A 14776-nucleotide genomic window follows, 5' to 3' on the forward strand; every position below is an offset into this window, starting at 1 on the left:
GCAGCCTGAAATGCATTGTTCAGTTGGGATTTTTCTCTTTCAGACACAGAAATGACTTCTGAGCTGTACAACAGGTGCTGAACTGCACCTGTTATTGCAGTGGAGCACCACTCTCTAGAGTTCTTCCCAAAAATCTGGGGTTTTTTCTTACATAATTGAGCTGTGTTACCAGCGTCCTGCAGGATTGCTGTTAGGAAAGGAAAGCTGGTGCCATAGAGGCTGTTTCATTACAATTATCCTCAGCTCACTTGGTGTCACACAAGGGTATTGCTGCCTGAAAGCACGTCTAAAGTAACCCTTAAGTTGTGCTGCATGTCATACTGAAACTTTAAAGAAGAGATTTTTTAATGGATTTTTTTCCGTAAGCCTCTTAGTTCACATCTGTAAAAAATAGATTTCATGCACTTTAAAGATACTTTTTGACTGTCTGCAGTCAATCCCTGGAAGTGAATTTATGCAAAGTGGCCATATTTTTATTTCTCATTAGAAATTAGAATTATTTTTTTTGGTGTGGTGGTGTTTTTTTGGTTGGTTGGGGTTTTTTGGTTCATAATTTCTCTTTATTTCTTTTCACTCTGTTCTTGTGCTTGGACACTTACAAGCTTTATTGTTGTTGGAGAACAGTGTGTGCCTGGATGTCTGTCTTATGAAAGCAAGTGTCTGCTTAAAAAGAAAACCAGAGAGATTAGAGACTGTGTGAAATTCCACTAAACTCAGTGAAAAGCATAACTTCAAAGAATTTAGGATCAGATTTCAAATGCATATCATGAGAGACTTTTGAAACTGGTGGATTAATGCAGGGTGCTGGGTCTCAGTCTCCACCCGTGTACAGGACAGATAATGCCATTTACCTCCCCCACAGTTGCCTCCCTACTCCCTTCTCGTGCACCGTCGTAAAGAGCAGAGCACTTCAAGGCCATTCTGTGCCAAGGGAGCTGGAAGAGCTCTGGCTCACAACCAGGTGGACCCTGGGGCCAGTTCTCAAACACCAACAGGGAGAAACCACAGCCTCTCCATCTTCGCTGAGAACAAACGAGCCTTTGCCTGAAATGCTCTTTTCGAATTTGTGAATGCTAAACTAGAAAAAGCCCCCGTGGCTTCTGCTTCTCTGCTTTCCTCCCACACTGCTCAGCAAGTGATTTCCTCGGAGCTGTGGGATCTCTGTTCAGGCAGAGGATGTTTGAGGAGCACTGCTGCTGTAAGTCCTGCTCAGGCTTGGGAGCGTGGGCTCTCCAGGGCTGTCACAGCCTCTGTAGTCCCATCCATCACTTTATTTATCACATGGAGACAGATTCCCTTTAAAAGTTCTCTTTTTCTGGTAGAATTACTTTGCACCAAGACCTAGTGTGAGTAAATATTCTTTTTGAGGGGAAATAAAGGGCAGTGGAGATGCTAGCCTAAAGAATGTAGCCTGTGGATTTTATCCCTGCATTGCATATACATTTTGATGGTCCTCACTGTGTGTTTTATTGAGGCTGAGTCATAAGCGAATCTTAGTGCTTTGGAAGGAAGGAAATGGAGTTTGGGCAAAACCATTACATGTCAAAAATGGATCCAGCAAAAGGACTGCTTAAGCTGTGAGAATACAGCGAGGTATCTCAGCAAAAGGGAGAATTGAAGGTCAAAACGAAAGTCCTTGTGCTGGCTGCATTACAGTTTTCATCACCTGAAGCTTGTCTGGACTCGGTGATGTTCCTGGTGACAGGACCATCCCAGTGAGATGAGCCAATCCTGCTCATGTGCCTTCCCTCAGAAACAGCCCCGGAGTGAACAGGGCCTGTTAACTGGTCTTGTATTTCGGTGTCAGGGCGATAAACATTTGCCCATGGCTTGGGGCTGACACAGTGGCTGTTGCTGGGGCTTGGTCAAGGCACAGCACTTTTAGCTACGGCTGTTGAGGAAGGAGAGTGAAGCTCTTGTGTGATGGATGCAGGACGTTTCCTTGGCAGCTGCCCTTGGGAATGCTGCCTTTGGCTGGGGAGGAGAGGGGGAACCACAGCAGCCGAGCTGGGCAGCTTGGGAGAAGGTGCTGTTTTTGGGGACACTCAGCCGTGAGTTGCAGTGTGCAGCACAGCATCCAGCCTGTCTCACAGAGATCAGGACACTGCGGAGGCGTGGGCAGAGAGCTGCCAGGCTTGGGGCTCCCCAGGGATCCTCTTGGACAGGCACAGCTGGCTGCAGCTCAGAGGCCACTGACTCGCAGCCAAGCCTTGAAACAGGGTGGGCAGAGAGCAGCCTGTTCTGCCACCAGTACTTTGACTTTGAATTTGTTTAGAAAGTTAAGTGTCTTTATTTTTCCCTTTCAGGCGACACCTGGCTGTTTGAGGTCAGAGGCCTTTTGATCTTCTTCATGGAGCTCCCCATGAGGGAGAGATTTAGGTGTATCTAATTCAAAGGTCTGCAGCTTTCAGGATGGCTCTGCTGTCACACTTTGAGAGGCAATGAAAGGCCAGAGACTCTCATTTGTCAGGATGCTTTTATAGGACCCACTCCCTGCTGACAAGAGGCAGCCCAAGCTGCTCCCTCCTGCCTGTTGGGCAGGATTTGGGGCCCTTCCTCTGCCTCCCCTGGAGCTATGGAAGGGCAGGCTGTCCTCACTGCAGCCAGCTGGAAAGCTGGAGAGTCTGAGGCCTGCAATGAGACAGCAGCTTTTGAAGGGGCACTCAGGGCCACCAGACACAGCCAGACCAGTGGGGCTGTGGATTAAATTATCATTAGCAAAGCCACCTAGCAAACACAGCTGCAGAAATGTGGCCCTTTTCCTCCCCCTCCCTTTGGCCAGCTGATGTTCCTTCTACAGGATACAGAGGGATATTATTTTGTTCAGGTTCAGGCTGCAAATCTGGCTGATAATGAAAGGGGCTTTGGAGGACATTTGGTGTTTCTGAGAGTCACATTCCTCCAGGCTCCTTCTGGTTTCTCCTCTTTCTTGGGGTTAATATTGCAGCAGGGAAGAATAAACAAATAAAAGGCCCATTCTATCTTCAGGACCTAAAATGAATGAACCGAACAGACAGAAAATGATAAACTTCATTTTAGAAATATTAATGGTTGAATTTCATGAAGCCTGGGCCTTGAGGAATGATATCCAAACAGGTGCTGCCCAGGCAGAAAGTCAATGTTTCAATGGGATGTGTGCACACAGACTGTCTCTGCAGCATCCCTGGAAGGGCAGCATTTGTTGGCTGTGCACCCCAGCCCTGGAGTGCTCCCAGCTGGCAGGCAGGACCAGGGACTGAGTTCTGGGGCAGGAGCTGGGCTGCTGCAGCTGGAGATTGAAGCCTGAAAGTGCATTTCAGGTGTTTGATTTTGCAAACATGGATGCAAGCAGCACTGTGTTTGTTAGCCAAGTCCCTCAGGTGTCATGGCCCTGCAGGTATTTTCCAACTCCGAGCTGGCCAGTGGAGAGGTCGCACTGCTGGGGGTGTGTGAGCTCCAGCTTCCTGCAAACACAGCCCCAGGTGCTGCACACAGCCATGTACCCACATAATATTTATACTTTCCTAATCTGGCAGGTCAATTTGCACACCCATGTGGAAAATAAAAACCCAACTGGGCTGAATCATTGTCTTGTTTATATTTGGGAGAGAATTCACTTGCCTGTTGTTTGCCATTGCACCCTCAGAAGATGGAGGCCAGCAGGATGAAGCGTGGCTTTGTTTTACTATTTACAGTGGCTGGAAAGCACGATGGTGAAGAGTGAAAAAGCATGCAAATAACTTGTTTATCCCCAGAGATGGATGCTTTGTGCTGTCACAAGCTGTGCTGTTGACTCGACCCAGCTTTACTTTCCTGGAACTGGGGGAGCTGACAGAGCTTGCTGAGAAAGACTCCTGAGGATGAGAGTTTTTGGTTTCCTGACAGCTCCGTGGAGCATCATAATGTTTTGATTTATGGTATCCATTACATGAGAAAGGAAAGGAAGGTGGGAAATAAAGATGGTAAAATGAAATTTCCTAGTGCAGATTTAAAATCCCACAGCAAAAGTTAAGAGCAGGGTTGAGTAGACACGGGGATGTCTGGGGTAAATAGGGAGGCTGGAACTGACCACAAAAGATGGATTGGTTATTAAAAATTTTTTTGTTCAATCTGCAGAGACTTTTCTATCCTAAACCAGACTTTAAAAATTGGGGTTAATTTAACACTTTCACCCAAACTGCTGCTAAGCACTGCACTGAAACCTTCCTCCCACCTAGAGCATCCTCCTGTGCTGGTCCCTGGGTCTGCAGGGTTACCCCTGGCATCTGTCACTGGCAGCCCAGTGTCACCCCAGCAAAAATAGGAGCATATTTATGTCAATGCTTGTGTTCTTGCTGTGTGTTTGTGCAGAGCGGGGTGGACTCTGTACTGGACCACAGCTGCTGGATCCCACGTCCTCACTTTGACACCTGGGAATGTGGATGGCTGGCTCAGAGGTAAACTTGTGTTTGGTCAGCAGGGTCCTTGTGCCTCGGGAGGAAATGGGTGATCAATTCAGATGTTGTTTGAAGCTCAATGAGCCCAGCTTCTCTCATATGAACGACTCTGCAATTCTTTTTCTGTCAGTCTGGCAAGGCATTTGCTCTGTGTTATAGTCCTACCTACCACTGCAGCTCAGGACACACAGCCTTCATGAATTTATTCCTGTGACAGTCCTGGGCATTTGGGAGCAGAGATACGGAGGATCTGTGGGAAGCCAGGAGGCTTTCAGGAGAAAAACAGGCTTTAGTTTGTGTAGTGCTTGTGTGCACTGCATTGTGCTTCCCTATCCCTGCCCAACATTTGGTTTGCTTTAACTGAGACTGGGTGTGATTGAATTATAGCTTTGGGAAAATGCAAATGCAAATCGTATTGGGTGTTCTCTCTCAGTGTTAACAGCACAATAAAATGCTTAGACGAGCGCTTAGGCTGCCGATCCTTCAGAATGCAATTCTCCTATTACACAGAGCTTGACTTTTAAAGGAAAACAACTTTACTGGGAACCTCAACCACTTTAGAAAACGCCCATCCACCGTTTTTAACAGGAGCAAGGCGCTGGACTTCAGCAAACTCCAGTGGGTGCATCACCTGTGTCCAGATTCCCGAGCCCATTCCCACCTTTCCCCATCATTCCAGGTGTGCCTCGGACAAGGTGCGTGTGGCTGTGCGGCATCAGCAGCCGCTGCCCCAGCCGGGTGCGCTCCGCTCCCGCAGCAGCGAAGCGAGGCAGGAATCCTTCCCTCACCTCACAGCGAGCAGCTCGGCTGGGCGAGGAGCTGAATGGATTAATGCTCGTAAGGCGGCGAGCTCTCCCGGGGAGAGCAGCCGGGCGGGGGTGGGGAGGCGGCAGCCGAAGGATTTCTGACTTTTCATCAGAGCTGCCTGAAAACTTTCTGTCGAAATACTGAGCGGTGTGGTTTCTGACAGCTGGATTAGTTGTTCCTTCCCGCAGCCACCCCCGAAGATGTGGATTATTGTGATGTCTGCACAGTCAGGAGCCAGAGATCAGCCATAGGTGCCAGCCCAAAACCTGCGTGTCTGAGGAAGGGCTGTTGAGCACAGGACTGCTTGAATTTTTCCATCAGGAGCACAATATTTTTGCCTAAATGTGGCGACTTTTGTAGTGTGGACAATCTAAATCCAACCTTGTAATTCAAGTCATACTCAAATTGCATCCATTTCACCAAAAAAACCCCCCCAAAAAAACCCCAAAAAAACCCAAACAAACCCAAAACACCCCCCCCCCCCCCAATAAAATAAAACCTAACAAAAACAGACAAAAAAAAGCATCTCAGTGCAAAAGAGTGCATCTGCTGTCCCCAGATTCCTTGCTCTCCTGCCTGTCCCTAAATGCTGAGCACCTCCAGTGGCCCAGGCAGTGTGACCTGCCAGGCACTGCAGCCTCACTGCTGGGAATCTCAGAGAGGGAGTCCTGCCCAGGGGCTGACAGTGAGCTGATGTCCAGGTCTGGACAAAGCCCAGCTCGACCCAAATCCAAGCAGGAGAAAGCCACTGTAATTTCTGTGTCAGCTAAATTGCCGGGCTGGAAAAGTCATTCATGTAAGTAAATGATTAGTGAGTGATTGGCCTCTGTGTGGTGACTCCATCACCATCAATAACCCTAACACAATCTGTGATCCTTCCAAAAAGACCATCATTAGATGGACTAATGTCAGCACAGCCTCCCAAGTCCAGGCTTTGATATCATCTCATAAATTAGGAAGAATTTCAGGCCAGACAACACTTTAGTAGTCTATGTGAGCATTGAAGGGGTGCTGCAATGGGCCTTGCAAAAATGAAATGCTGAATATAAAAAGAGAACAAACAACTGTTTGCCTTCAGCATTCTGGAAGTTGTATGTGTCCAAAATAATTTTAACAGATGTGATCAGATCCCATCTCCTTTTAGCATGGAGTTAACAGCTTTGCAGTTACTGATGGCAGGGCTGAGAGGAGCCACCTGCTATGACACATGGGACGTGGTAGCAGAGCAAGGAGATGAACAGAAAAAGAAACTGCAAAGTCTTGCTGTCAGAGAGAAGTGAGGCTGCAGTGCCTGGTCAGGCGGAGTGAGTGTCTCATGGCTTTGCAAAAAAATCCTGCCCATGGTTATCCAGACCCTGATCTGTCTTTCCCTGAAGTGGGTCCTAAAGTGCCCCTTGGGTTCACCACTGCACAACAGGCTCCAGCTTGTTTCATCTGTGAGTGATACTGTGCCCCTGCAAATGATCTGTGTGAGCAGTCAGTGTGGTTCCCTGTGCCAGTGGTAAAGCTGATCTCATGGGGAGTTGTGCCAATGCTTTTAGACAGTAAACTTTGGGGCAGAAGTTATGCAAATGTTCAGATTAATTTAGATATGCAAGTAGCCCGGGAAAATCAATAGAATCACTTAGATGATTAAAATAACTTTGTCCAAAGTGTTTTTAGCCTCTGTACAGGTCCCTGGTCTGTATGGATGGCTTGCACACAGATCTGTTCACTTGCAAAGATTAAAAAAGAACATTTTCATTAAGAAAACTGGCTCTGCTTGAATGCAGAGAAGGTGACTTTACTGAGCAAGTTATTTTCCCACTGGCATGTGTTGTGCCCAGGTCTTTGTGTTCCAGTGTACAGACACTGTCTGTGAGAGACACGAAAAACTGTTATGCCAAGCTCTGCGAGTCCCTGATGTTTGCCAGTGTGGTTTCTTTATTTTTAGAAGTTCCTGGATAAGGGCTGAATCCATCCATGTGCAAAAGATCACAATTGACAGAGAAGGGAGGCATGCATGTGTTTCAAGACGTGCCTGGGGTAGCTGTGGTTATGTAAGGGCTCTTTTGACATGGCCAATTACATAAAATGCAAATACAGGGGAGGAAGGCGGTGCGTGAATGCAGAGAAGGAATCTGGCTGCAGCACTGGAGCCTGTGCCACTGCAGGTGCTGGGAATGAAGCAGAGGGAGGGACACCAGGTTGGTTTTAGGCTCAGGAAGCCCCAGGTGCTGCTGACTTGGAGCAAGTGAAGCAGGAATCCTCCTGCTGCAGCCCCTGTGCTGGATGGCCACGGGCAGCCATATGGCAACACTGGGCACAGCCAGGCCATGCAGCTGCACAGTTCAGCAGATGCAGTCTTTGGAAATCTAGTCCTTTTTGTGACACTTTAAACTGCAATGTGTTTAGTGAGTCGTAAGGACACAGGGCAGGGGCAGTTGTGCCAGGGCAGCAGTAGGAGGGGCAGTGCTGGTGCTGGTTCAATGACGTGTGTGGGCACGGCCCTGAGAGGATATCACAGGAGTGCCCAGTGGAGCCAATGCTCCAGCTGTGGGAGCTCAGCCCCTGGGGCAGGATTCACTGCTCTGAAACCCCTGAAGCTGGCACAGGGCATTGAGAAGGGCTTTTCTCAATGAAAACAAAGTTTAGAATTGTTTGGGCAGGGAGTAGGTGATCAGCCCAAATCCAAATGTGGATTCCTCTCAGGATCCAAGGACCACTGCAGTGTGCTCACTTTCTCCCGAGGTACCACTCTTGTTCTGGCATCACAGGTGCAAGGGCACTGTGCCTGTTGGTGGGAAGGGAGGGAGAACAGAGTTTTGTGCCACTTGGCCTGCCCTACTGAATTTCAGACAAGAAATCAGAGATCTCCCACGAGAAAGCCATAATGTGCTTCTTTGTTTCAGCCTGTGTCAACCTTTCCAAGTGTAAAGATCAGCACTGTGTCCAGCCAAAGGGTCACAAAGGGCTAAATTTTGTCCTTAGAGCAAATCTATCATCCCCCGCCGAGCAATTTCCAACGAGCCATGCCGTCTGTGCAGCTTGTGGCACGGGCTCAGGATGTGGTGACCCCTCTCTGACGTCTCTTCTTCATGAGGCTCCTGCATTCCACATTTCACTGCTGAGGGCCACGCCTGTGTCCTGTTGATGCAGACAGCAGGTCCAGCAGCGGGGAGGAGCACCCCGGTGTGGGGTGGGTGTCAGATTTGATAGGGTTTTAAGAGGTTGTCTCCTGAGGAGGAGGCACACGTTTACCAGCTTCTGGCTGATAACCACAGGGGTGAACCAGGGCACTGGGGCTTCTGTGGGCACCCAGCCCGTCCGTGCGAGCAGGGCACGGTGCCTGTCCCAGCATCCCTGGGATGGTTCCTTGGCCGGCATCCCCGCATTCCCGACAGATGGTGCTGCGGTGCCACCGAAAGGGAACAGAGGTTTCAGGGAGATTCCCTGCTCCCTGCGCCTTCCTTTCCCCGCGGTCTGCCCGTTGAACTGGAGCGGGTTTTGTTTTCCCCACAACAATCTGCACATGTTTTACCCGGTTGCAGTGATTATCCCTACCAGCCCAGCAGCGTCTGGCTGGCAGGATCCATCCTGCCCTTACAGCAGCATCAGTGGCCATGGCTCTGGTCTCGGTGAAACTGCAGTTCCACTCTGCCTCTCAGTTTTGGGGATTTTGGTCTCTGCCTGCACAGCCACTGAAGCCCAGCGGGGAGGACAGTGGGTGCCACCTGTGTCACCTGGCCTCAGTGGCACAGGGCACAATGTCTCTTCTAGAGTGTAGCTAAACTGCTGCATCCTGGGGAATACACGTGACATGGTGTTTAGCACAGTTTGGCCGCAGTCAGTGAGGCTAGCTCTGCTCTAGGAAAGGATGCATGGACCTTCGTGTCCTCGCTCCCTTCAGCCTGCCCTGCAGCGAGGTGCTCCCTTGCCCTGGCTTGGAGAGAGGGGGACTCCTTTTTCCCTGCACACTGAAGTCGTGCTGCTTTTGGTACAGCCTCTCTCAGGAGTATCTGCAGCCTGAGGATCCCTCAGGTGGAGGGATCAGTGGAGAGGACAGTGTCTGCCTGGGGAAGGCTCTAGATGTGCTGTGTGTGGTTTGGGTGAAGCCTGTGCCTAGCAGGGTTAGGAGCTGATGGCCATGAGGAGCTGGGGCAATCTGGGCCCTTCCATCCACTCCTCTCTAGAAGAACCCTGGATCCTTTCAGAGGTGGGATTGACAGGTCTGTTCCTTCCTCCCTATCCCCAAACAGGTGCTGGGAGCATCCTGGTGTCTGGCGTGGCTGTGGTGTGATGTGAATTATGGTGGCATTAGTACTGGAGAGGTGGCCAGGCAGAGCCAGCAGCAGTGGCAGGGTGTTCAGGGGCTGGTGCTGGGAGCAGCAGCACAGGGATGTTTTCTGCCCTGCTCAGGCTGATGTTTGTGCAGACCTGCACAAACACTCGAGACTGCTCACACGCCTTCCTCGTGCTCCCTGTGTGCCAGCTTCTCCTGGCCCTGTGTCCTTGCAGGCTGCCTGCACCTGATGATGAATTTACTGCTGTTGAACAATAATAGTGCTCAAAGAAGACAACAGGGAAAATGGGAAAATACATTCAAAGAGCTGAACATTCAAATTCCCTTTACAGGAGTTCATCATGTCACTGCCCAGCCCCTTGCAGAGCCTGCGTGGCTCCATCACCAGGCAGCACTGCTGAGGTGGGATGAGCCATGAACAGCCTCTCAAAGCATTGATCAAGTCCAATTGTTAGGAGACTCAAGAAGCAGCTTGGGCATTGATCTGTGAGCTGGCAGCACTGTGCTGCCTGGCCAGGACTTTGATCTAAATGAGCACCCCATCTTTCAGACCCAACTTCAATCTCGCCAAAAACTGAAATTGCCCTTTTGGATCTCGAGGCCATGAAATTAAGTGATTCCTTTTCAGGTCATGGGCACCCCTGAAAAGCACAGACTGGGCTTATTTTTCAGAAACCCAGGGGAACCCTTGAATAAATGCAAAATCAAGTGACTAGCTGCCCTAATTAATGCTGACAGTAAAATTTGATCCCCACCTCCGTGTAGAGGAAATTATGCTGATATAAATTTACCCTAATTTAATTGAAATTACCTTTGGTGTATGCATGGCTGTGCTTTGGAATAGTAACAAAATTTTGGCTCTATTGTCATATGAATATTTTTCCAGTGGATACAGTCTTATTGATTTAAGAAAAAAAAAAATTCACTAATGTATCCATTTGAACAAATTTCTATTAATCGTAATTTCTTGGGCTGAGGTACTGTCCTGGAGGGAGAGCCCTGGTACTGTTGATGGGTTTATTGTACTCATGTGTGGCACAGAGAGATGACAGGAAAATATTTGCTGAGTGGGGTAATGAGCAGTCTTGTGTCTAAGGCAGCCTTTGTCACATACCACTGCTGTGAGGAGAAGCAGTTCCTCCAAGTGAATGTTCTTCTTCCATCCTGCCCTTACAGCAGCATCAGTGGGCCATGGCTCTGGTCTTGGGGGGCTGAAGTTCCATTCTGCCTCCCAGCTTTGGGGATTTGGCCCCTGCCTCCACAGTGACACCCAGGAATTGGGTGGGTCTCTGCGCAGGGTCTTGCTCATGCAAAGTACCAAAGCTTTTGGGACTTGCTTGCCTGCCTGGTGCTCTGTGCAGGCTTTGCTGTTGGGATCTTGGCCAATGCACCAGGACTGGTGCTGGTGCAATCCTGGAGCAGCTGCATCACTGTTCATGTGTCTGCTGCTGCAGTCATCTGAGCCAGTGACTGTTTGTCACATGTGAGCTTCCATGGATGAGCCCCTGGAGATTCTCATCGCTACTGGAGTCACCACAAACACCTCGCCTTTTGGCCCAGCACATCTGCACTGGCATTCCAGCCAGGCAGCCCCACTTAGAGGTGATAAATCCCCAGTTCAGGGGGGTCTGACAGTTAAATTACCCTCTGCAGGTTTTCTGGGCCCATAAAGTGAGATTTTAACCTGCTGCTTGTGTGTGAAATGATTCCTGGCTGCTCCCAGTTCGCAATCCCCGGGGAGGCTGGAACAGTGGCCAGCCCTGCTGGGGATGTGGTGGGGCTCTGTGAGGAGGAAGCCTGGCTGTGGCAGTGGCAGGTGACAGTGGCAATGTCCAGACAGGGTTTCCCTCTTCCCTAGAAGGAGCCCGCTGAAGGCAGGCGATGGAAGGTCAGGTTGGAATCAGCACCAGCACCTCCGCGGCTGCGCTCTCCAGAGTGCGTCCCCGAGACCCTGGACCCCAAAGCTCAGCAGTTTTGCTCCCGATGGCCCCCTCCCTTGCCCCTTTTCCCTTTACCAGTGTGCCGGTGGGTGATGCCCCGGCCCCACCGCGGGCTGTGACAGGAGGTCCCGGCTGCAGCCGGCCCGCGCTGGACCCGCTCGCCCCAAGGGGTGCGAGTGAAGCGGCCCTGGGCAGGGAGAGCTGGGCTGTCCCCTGCCGGGGCTGGTGGCACTAGGTGGCACCATTGACTCAGGAGCGAGGATTGGACGTGCAGGACTCGGGAGCCAGCAGCTGACACCCGAGGGACTCGGGGAGAGCTGCTCCGGGCTGTCTTCAGCTGGGGTATCCTCTCCCACACCTTTAGCTTTTCCTAGTGCCCGGGGTACCTGCGTCCCTCATGCCCAGAATATCCGGACTCCAGAGCTGCCTTTGACCCTGGTCTCCACACGCTTTTGGCCTTTGGGACTTCTCCCGTGTCCCTCCCGGCGCAGGGATGTGGGGACAGTCCCGGCGGGGCAGGAGGAGCCGTGAGCGCAGCGGGGCAGGAGGAGAGCGCGGCTGCTGGATGTCGCTGCCGCTCTGTCAGCCCTCGCAGGCACTCTGCAGTCTGGCTGGGTAATTAGCCCCCCTGGCAGCAACTTGTGGAGGTGGGAAGGAGAGGACTTTCCCATCTTTCATTTGTCATCTCTCCATTTCTGGCCTTTTATCCCGTTCTTGTCCCTCATGACAAAGTGTTTGCCATAAGCTCGCGCTTTGCTCAAAGCCAGCCTTGTACTGACAGAGCTCGCTGTGGGCGCTGCTGACAGGGGCATGAGTAAGAACTGCAGCAAGAGCTACTCAAAAGATTTCTTTTTCCTACTAGATTTTTATTAAAATATAATATTAATCAAAGCCTTCAGTGGAACTAGTGGATCTGGTTTTTTGAATTTGGAAAGCAATACTTTCTGGGGGTATTATGGTTGTAAATATTTCATGCCTCACTTCTGCAATACCACCCAAGTGTAAAGTAAAGGGAAAATAGTGCTGGGATAGGAAAGGATAATAGACTACTTGCAGAAAAATTGAGACTAATGATCATGACTAATTAAAGTAAGTTGCTATAACTGTATAATGACTGATCAAAATTTGCTATGGTGTTATGAGAAACATATGTAAAATATCCTTTTGTTGCAGGAAAAATGACAGTTGCCCAATTGTTCCCGTCTCCACTCCGTGATGATCAGGAGCAAACCCAGTGAGTGGGGCTGTGCTGGCCTGCTGCTGGAATTTTGTCCCTCGTGCTGGTGCAGGGGCTGGGATTGGTTGTGTCTCCTTTGGGAATGGCCCACAGCCTGCATTGGGTGCTGGGATGGCAGCAGCAGCTGGTGAGGCACTTGGAGCTCTGTGCACTCGATGGACATCCTTATTTTGGAGCAGGACCAGCCCAGAACTGCCCAGGGAGGACCTTGGGCTGACTCAGAGAATGCTGTGTGAAATTCCTATAGTTACTGCTGATGTATTACTTAAAGCTTAGGTGGTTATTATGTTTAATCTACAAATACATTATCCTATTACCCACTGCAATACTGTCAGTATACACTAATAATATGTCCTTATATGCTTAGGTAAGTTTTTCTACCTTTGGTTCAAGCTTGTCCCTCTATGGATAAATCACTTCGAGCTCTTTCTTCACAATCTGCCTGCTGTGGCTGCTCCTGCCTGCCCAGCACTGACCCCAGCCCTGCCTGACTCCCATCCTGCTTCCTCTCCCTGGGAAGGGCAATAGCTGAAATACAGTGGAAGAAATTCATTTCCCTTAAAATATAAAACATGTCAGTGATGTATAGCTGTTGCTGCTGTTGGTGTCAGTTGATGAATGTTGATGAATGCTTATTTAGGTTCAAATGTGTTCAGCTTTTTGACTTCCCATTCAGAAAACATGGGACAGGGAATAACAATGGATGAGTAAGCACAAGTTTTGGCAGACGGAGTTAAAGATGTCACTGGAGATTAGGCACCAGGAGCTTTTAAAAAAACCTTATGTTATCTCTTTAATGCCATAAAGTATCAGTTAATGCATTGAATTGACTGTCACACAGGGTATCAGGACCATGATTAGGCAATTTCTCAGACTTTGCCTGTCAGCACAAAGATATGCTCTTGGCATCTCTTCCAAAATAGTTCCCTGAGACTTTGTTTTGGGGAGAGACAGATAAAGTTTTCACTGATTAGATGAGACAGACTTAAGAAACCAAATGGCAGGAGTGATAAAAGTGATGCATGACGTTGGAGGGGAAAAAGAGGCTGCAAGGGATAGAGACTCAGGTGGGGTGGAGAGACTCCGAAACGAGGATAAAGAAATAATTGGCACTGTATGTTCATCCTTTCTTCCCGTTGTACTCTTTGCCTAACCTCTGGCTGATTAGACAGACTGACCCATCCTTACACCAAGAGGTTATTTCTTTAAGAAGTGCAGAAGGGACGCTGAATCACTGCTTGTACATGCTGCTGGCAGTGTTTAGCACTGCCTGGTGTCAGTGACACTGCTGGCCAGACTGTAGCTGCTGCTTTCCAAGGGAATTTCAACCTGCTGGGTGTTGCCTCCTCGTTCCAGCTGTCCTGAGCTCTGCTGTCTGCTGTGTAGTTCCTCTCTTTACAAATTCATTGCTGGGTTGGAACCTTAGCTTTAGGGAAAACAGTCTTCAAATGAGACCCAAGGGAAGAATGCTGGGAATATTTCCTTGTTTCTGTGTTTTATCAGGAGCAGGGTGAGCTTACCAGAGGTGGATCCTGTAGCTTGTCTTCCTGTGTGCAGGTACAGTGCCACGGGCTGCATAGCTTTGGTTTCTGAGCCTGCCAGACATGGACCAGTTTCTCTTCATCTGCTCATCAGCAGAAGCATGGACAGTGAATGTTTTGTGATACGAAGCTGCAATTGGTTCTTAATATTTAATCTTTTATTAGCGGAGTCCAGGAAAGCCTGGACTCTTTGAAAGAAAAGATTCCTCTCAATTCTGTTGGCCAAGGAAACTTAACTCCCCATCTCAGCCTTCAGCAAGCAGTGGAAGGAGATTTTTAAAAAATTTTTGTTTGTTTGTTTCGTTGTCTTTTGTTTTTTGGTTTGGTGAGGCACAGAGAAGGGTACTGTTCCTGAACATCACTCTTTAAAAGCCAGAGTGCACTGGGGACACTGGTTTGTGTTGCTGCAAAGGTGCCCTGCAGTGGTCTGTGCAAAAGACACTTGAGTTAAATGAGCTGGTCCTGAGGTCCCTGGGGACTTGCTTGAGGGTGGCAGGTTTGACAGCAGGTGGAACTTTGCCAAAACCATGCAGAGCACAAGCTGCTTGTCCAAG

The sequence above is a fragment of the Chamaea fasciata genome, unplaced genomic scaffold (genome assembly GCF_029207755.1).
Source record: "Chamaea fasciata isolate MVZ Bird 193981 ecotype frontalis unplaced genomic scaffold, bChaFas1.0.hap1 SCAF_16, whole genome shotgun sequence".
Taxonomy (NCBI): Eukaryota; Metazoa; Chordata; class Aves; order Passeriformes; family Sylviidae; genus Chamaea; species Chamaea fasciata.